The sequence below is a fragment of the Elephantulus edwardii genome, unplaced genomic scaffold, assembly GCF_000299155.1.
Source record: "Elephantulus edwardii isolate Elephantulus edwardi_28Jun2011 unplaced genomic scaffold, EleEdw1.0 scaffold00016, whole genome shotgun sequence".
Taxonomy (NCBI): Eukaryota; Metazoa; Chordata; class Mammalia; order Macroscelidea; family Macroscelididae; genus Elephantulus; species Elephantulus edwardii.
In genome coordinates this window covers 311,159-318,911 of record NW_006399766.1, presented here as the reverse complement: position 1 = coordinate 318,911, position 7,753 = coordinate 311,159, and positions in this window count along the sequence as shown.

Sequence of the window (7,753 nt, the reverse complement as noted above, 5' to 3'; positions counted from 1 at the left end):
GGTGAGAATCTTTGTTTTCTTGATGTTGAGCTTCAATCCATATTGAAGGCTGCAGTCCTTGACCTCTGCAGCAAGCGCTTCAGGTCCCCCTCAGTTTCAGTAAGCAGGGTTGTGTCATCCGCATAACGCAGGTTGTTGATGATTTTTCCACCAATCCTGATGCCACATTCCTCCTTGGACAGCCCAGCATCTTGGATGATCTCTTCTGCATACAGATAGAAAAGGTATGGAGACAAAATACATCCATAACGAACCCCCTTCCTGATTTTTAACCATGTAGTGTCTCCCTGCTCTGTTCTGACAACTGCCTCTTCGTCCAAATATAGGTTTCGCATTAGCATAATCAAATGTTCTGGGATTCCCATTCTTCTCAGAGTCAACCATAGCTTGTTGTTATCCACACAGTCAAAAGCCTTTGCATAGCCAATGAAGCACAGATACACATTCTTCTGGTATTTTCTCCTTTCTGCCAAGATCCATCTAACATTAGCTATAATATCTCTAATACCACGACCTCTTCTAAATCCAGCCTGCACATCTGGCAGTTCTCTGTTGACATATTGTTCCAAACATTTTTGGATCATTTTCAGCAGAATCTTGCTTGCATGTGATGTTAATGATATTGTTCGATAATTTGCACACTCTGTTGGGTCACCTTTCTTTGGAGCAGGAACAAATATCGATCTTTTCCAGTCTGTTGGCCAGCTGGCTTTCCTCCAGTTTTCTTGGCACAGCTTAGTGAGTACATCCAGGGCAGCGTCTGTTTGTTGAAATAAATCAATTGGTATGCTGTCAAGTCCTGGAGCCTTGTTTTTTTGCCATTTCCTTCAGAGCAACTTGAACTTCCTCCTTCATCACCATAGACTCTTGCTCATTTGTTATTTCATTAAATTCCTCTCTGTCAGCCAATTCCTTCTGATATAGTGACTCTGTGTACTTCTTCCATCTTCTTCTGATACTTCCTGGATCGTTTATCTTTAAGTATTGCCACTCATGGCTTGAATTTGTCTTTCAACTCCTTCAGCTTAAGAAACAGTGAATGAGTTTGGAAGTCTTAGAGATAGAAATAAGAGGAAAGTAGGAAATAAGAGGTATCCAAATTGGCAAAGAGGAGGTAAAATTATCTCTCTATGCAAATGATATGATAGTATACTTAGAAAACCCTAAAAATTCAGCAAGAAAACTACTGGACATAGTTGACCAATTCAGCAAAGTGGCAGGATACAAGATTAACATACAAAAATCAATTAGATTACAGTGACATTTTGTCATTACAGTGACAAAGAGAATACAGAGCTGGAGGTAAGAAAAGCAATACCCTTCACAATAGCTTATCACAAGATTAAATATTTAGGAGTAAACCTAACCAGAAGCACAAAGGATCTATTCAAAGAAAATGGTAAAACATTACTACAAGAGAGAAAAAAAGACCTGGAGAAATGGAAGAATATTCCTTGCTCATGGAAAGGAAGACTCAATATTGTGAAAATTACAATACTACCCAAGGCAAATTAAACATTCAATGTAAACCCAATACAAATACCAATTCCATTAAACAAGATGAAAAAGACAAGTTCTAATTTCCTTTGGAATGGAAAGAATCCCCAAATAAAAATAAAAAAACTCCTTAAAGAGATAAACAAGTTAGGAGACATCTCACTCCCTGATTTCAAATCCTACTACACTGCCATGGTGGTCAATACAGCATGATACTGGTAAAATGACAGACACATAGATCAATGAAATAGAATTGATACTCAAGAAATCAGCCCATCTGCCTATGGCTAACTGATTTTTGACAAGGAGGTGCAATTAGTTAACTGGGGAAATGACAGACTTTTTAATAAATGGTGCTGACAAAATCAGAAAACTATCTTCAGAAATCTCAAGCAAGATGCACACCTTACTCCATACACAAAAAGCAACTCAAAGTGGACCATGGACCTAGATGTAAAATCAAGGACTATAAACTTCATTAAAGAGACGCTTGGGAGAACTCTAGAAGTCCTAATCCACAACATAAACAGTCTTCCAAGAATCCTGGAAAAACTACAACCAGGAGAGGATAAAATAGATAATTGGGACCTTCTAAGAATCAAATCCCTATGCATATCCAAAAACTTCTCCCACAGGATAAAAAGGGGAGCCAATGCCTGGGAAAAAAAATATAAGGTAATGACATGTCAGTCAAGGGACATATATCTAGAATTTATATAATACCCAAGCACCAAAACAAAGTAAAGGTAAATAACCCAATTGCAAAATGGACACAGTATATGAACAGACATTTCACCAAGGAAGACATTCAGATGGCCAACAAACACATGAAGAAATGTACAAAACCCCTAGCTCCAAGAGAGATGCACATCAAAACAACTATGAGATATCATCTCACCCCATAAGAATAGCAAAATTTAACAGAACAGCAAACATAAAGTGTCGGCGAGGTTGTGGAGAAACTGGAACCCTTATTCACTGTTGCTGGGAGTGTAAAATGGTGCAACCATTATGGAAAGCTGTATGGCGCTTTCTCAAAACGTTGTAAATAGAAATACCATTTGACCCAGCAATTCCACTACTGGGAATATACCTTAAAGAAACCATAACCACCACCAAAGCTGATATATGCACACCCATGTTTATTGTGGCACAGTAGCCAAGAGTTGGAAACAACCAGAGTGCCCATCAATATGCGAATGAATAGAGAAGCTCTGGTATTTTCACACAATGAAATTCTATGCTGCATTAAAAAACAATAAACTCATGAAATATTATACAAAATGAGTGATCCTGAAGAACATTATGGTGAGTGAAATATCTCAGTCACAAAAGGACAAATATTGCATAGGGCCACTGTTGTAAAATGGGACTGACATCGGGGTTGAGGGGATTAATAAGGTGTACTACATCGAAACAGGTGAGGGAGAGAATTGTTTAAAAGGGATATATGATTATGTATTATTGTCATGATGGAAGTCCAGAATGAAAGCTGCACAGTGGAGTTAATTTGGGGGGAGGGATTATATAACAATGAAAGAATTTTTCTTTTACTTTTCAAATAGAAGAGCGAATTGGGGGGAGGACGTGTGCAGGGAGAAAAGTGTAACAATGAATTAATGCAAACCATGAGTCTCTGTAAACTTTCATTAAAATTAATTTAAAAAATTAAAAAAAGAAATGATAGTGTGGCATCACAACAGAACCAGATGAAATTAAATATTATGAAAAGTTATACTCTGGTCAATTTGAAAATCTAGATGAAATGGACAAATTACTTGAAACTCATGCCTGCCAAACTGACAAGGACAGATAAAGAACACTTAAACAGACCCATCACAAAAGAAGACATTGAAAAGGTCATAAAAAGACTTCCCCATAAGAAAAATCCTGAACCTGATGACTTCACAGCTGAATTCTACCAAATATTCAGAGAGGATCTGTCACCAATTCTACTTAAAATATTTTTAAAAATTGAAAATGAAGGAGTATATAACCCGAATACCAAAACCAGGCAAAGATATTACCAAGAAAGATAACTACAGACTAATACCTCTCATGGATATAGATGCAAAGATTCCTAACAAAATCCTAGCCAATAGAATCCCAAAGCAAATGAAAAAAAAATAATCATGATCAAGTGGGATTCATAACAAGTATGTAAGGATGGTTCAACATAATAAGAATATTCAGTGTAATTCACCATATTAATAAAGCAAATAACAAGAATCATATGAGCCTTAAGAACGTTAAGAACCTTAGCAATTGGTGCAGAAAAGACATTTGAGGAAATCCAACACCCCTGCCTGATAAAGACACTCAGTAAAATAGAAATAGAATTCTGAGGAGCTGGAAAGCATTATGCTACGAGAACAAACTCTGTCCCATAAGGACAAACACTGTATTAGACCATTATTGTAGAATGTGTATGAGGATGAGAAAAGGTATGTGTGGTTAATCATAGAGTCAGACAATCTGATGGGTGGAGGGAGGTGTGGGTAAAGGAAAGGAGACAGATCCAGTTTGAAAAACAGTGTATACAAACTTAAAAGTAAACCAGTATATAATAAAAAATATTTTAAAAATACATGTTCATAGCAGTGTTATTCACCATAGCAATAACATGCAAACAGCCCTCATGTCCAACCAAAAAGAAATGGATTGAGAAATTACGGTACATTCACACAATGGAGTACTACACAGCACACAGGAGCAACGATTTTGTAAGTTATTACCTAACTTGGGAGGGACTGGAGAACATGATGCTGAGTGAACTAACTCAGTATCAGAAGGACAAATATGTTATAAAATTATTATTGTAGAATGAATATAAAGATCCAATAGGGGTGGAAGCAGAGGGAAGAGGATGTGCAGGGGGAGGGGAGATTAATCATTGGGTTGTACAATTTGATGGAGGGGTGTGAGAGAAATTGGAAGAATCTGTTCTGGAAAATAATGTATTTGAATTTTGTAAATAAACTAGTATACTAATATATATATAATTTCTCCAAAAGCACACAATTTGAGGTCACCAGCTGCTCCATGAGAGAAGGATGGGCATTCTCTTCCTGTGCGAATAACTGCCTCTGAAAACTAGAGGGTCAGGACAATGAATAAGGATGACATAAGAAAAATTGATGTCTTTGAGCTGTAGTGTTAGGGAAGAGCATTGAATATCCCATGGACTGCCAAAAGAACAAACAGATGTGTCTTGGAGAGAGTGCATCCTAAGTGTTCCTTGGAGGCAAAAGTGAAAAAGCTTCATGGCATTTTGGGCATTTTGCTAGGAGAAGCTATTCCTTGAATGGGGACATCGTGTTTGGAAAGGTGAAGGGATAGGAAGGAAAGGAACATCCTCAACCAGGCAGATTGACACAGTGACTGTGGCCATGGGCTTGAGTGTGATAGAGATTGTGAGGATGGCACAGGATAGGGCTGGTTTCAGTTCTGTTTTTCATAAGGTTGCTAGAAGCTGTGATCAACTTGAAAGCACCAACAACAATTGCCATTATTTGATCTGAATAAAAACTTCCTAAAACTTTCATGACTCATTTTTTCAATTCTTATTTATTTTTTTAAATGCTGGTTTATTTAAAAAGTTCAAATATATTGCTTTTCACACCAGATCTTTCTCATTTTCTTCACTCCCACTGCCCATCAATTTGTTTGATCCTATGATTAATTGTCTTCCCATCCACCTGTCATCACCCATCTGCTTCCACCCTCCTCCACCCATGCTCATTCTACAATAATGGTTTTATACAATATTTATCCTTATGGGACTGAGTTAGTTCATTCAGCATAATGTCCTCCAATTCATCCCAAGTTCGGCAGGAATTTACAAAATCATTGCTTCTGTATGCTGCGTAGTATTCTATAGTATTGTGAATATACCATAATTTCTTAATCCATTCAATTGTGGTTGAACATTTGAGTTGTAAACTTGTTCTTGCTTTGATGAATAACACTGCTATGAACATGGATGTACAATTCTCCTTCTGTGTCTTAGTTCTCCTTTTCTCAGGACATATTCCAAGCAGTGGGATAGCTGGGTCATATGGAATTTGTATGTTCAGCTTTCTGAAGAAAGGCCAAACTGCCTCCAGAGTGGTTGCAACATTTTAGAATTCCTCCAACAATGTATAAGAGTTCCTATTTCACCAAATCCTCTCCAATTTTATTGTTTCCCTGCTAAACTTTGCCACTGCTAGTGGGGTAAGGTGGTATCTCATTGTGCTTTTTATTTGCAACTCTCTTATTGCCAGTAATTTTGAGCATTTCTTCATGTCTCTGGTGACCATTAGAATGTCTTCTTTGATAAGTCTTTCCATTTTATTTGCCCATTTTGTAATTGTATTATCAGTCTTTTTCTTCTGGAGGCCCAGGACTATTCTGTAAACATTTGTTACAAGGCCATTGTCTGAGATAGTATTGCCAAATGTTTGCTCCCAGTCAGTAGGTTTTCTTTTCACCCTGTTGGAAAAAGTTTTTGATGAGCACAGAGATTTAATCTTTAGAAGGTCACATTCATCAATGTTATACTCCTCTATTTGTACATTTCTGGTACCATGTATATTGATTGTGCATCCAAGTAAGATGAAGTTGTTGACAGACTCAATATTTTTTCCACTTATCATGATGTTGTCTACCAGTCCAGTGGCAAGAATTTTTGTTTTCTTGATATTGAGATACAATCCATATTGAAGGCTAGTGTTTAACCTCCTCGCTTTCAGCAAATGAGGTTTTCTCATCTGCATAAAGTTATTGATGAGCCTTCCTCCAGTCATGGTGCCGCGTTCTTCTTCAGCTTCTTGAATAATTTTCAGCGCACAGGTCAAATAGGTATGGAGATAGGATACAACCCTGACATACACTTTTCCTAATTTAAACCATGTAGTGTTTCCTTGTTTCATTCACACAATAGCCTCTTGGTCTAGGTTTAACATAAACACAATTAAGTGTTTTGGGATTCCAAATCTTCTAGGTGTTAGCTATAACTAACACAATCATAACTTTGCATAGTCAATAAAGCAGAAATAGTTATTCTTCTGGTATTCTTTGCTTTCAACTAGGATCCCTCTGACAGAAGCAATGACATTCCTGCTGCAATGACCTCTTTTAAATGCAGCTTAAACATCTGGAAGTTCCCTGTCTATGAAATTTCTAACTGTTTTTGAATCATCTGCAGCAGTATTTTGCTTTCATTTTATATTAATGATGATGATGTTGTTATGTGCCTTCAAGTCACTTGTGACTCATAAAGACCCTATGTACAACAGCCCCATACCCTGCTCTATCCTGTGCCAATCTTATTGTGTTTTATACACCTACCCCCTTTACTCCAGTCACAGAATCAATCCATCTCAGCAAGGGTCTTCCTCTCCTATGCTGTTCTTCCACCCTCCCAAGGATGACATCCCTCTCCAAGGACTGGTCCCACCTTGCAACATGCCCAAAATATGTCAGCTGAAGCTTCAGAATCATTGCCTCCAAGAAGCAGCCCAGTTTCACCCTCTCCTGGACCATCCTGTTTGTTCTCCTAGCCATCCATGGTATATTCAATACTCTCCTCCAGCACCACAGCTCAAAGACATCGATTCTTCAATAATCCCTAGTCGTTGTTCAGCTTCCAGACATATAACGAGTTATTGCAAAGACCATGACAGAATCAGGCACACGGTAGTCTCCATGATTCTGTTGGATCACCTTTCTTGGGAATGTGAACAAATATTTGCTCTTGTTAACCAAGCAGCCATCCTCTAACTTTCCTGGCATAGACTGGTCTTCATGTCCAGGGCTGCATCTGTCATTTAAAACATGTCATTTTGAATCCCATTGATTCCTGAGGTCTTCAAAGAATTTGTCAATGCCTTCAGTGCAGCTTGAATGTCTTCTTTCATTACCATTGGCTCTTGATTATACGCTACTTGCTGAAATATTTCACTGTTAACCAGTTCTTTCTGGTACAGTGATTTTGTATATTCTTTCTTTATTTTTTTAATGTTTTCTGGATCATTCAAGATTTTATACATAGGATCCCTGAGTATTGCAACTTGAAGCTTGAATTTGTTTTCAAAACAAATTTCAAGCCATTCTTCCCTTTCTATTCTCAAATTATAGGTTTTGCACATTTCACTTTAGTAGTTTTCTGTCTTCTTGAGCTGCCAAAATTAGAAAATACTGGAAGGAATGAAGGCTGCACAGTGCAGTGGACTTGGGGGGAGGGCTTGCATAGCAATGAAAGAGTTTTTCTTTT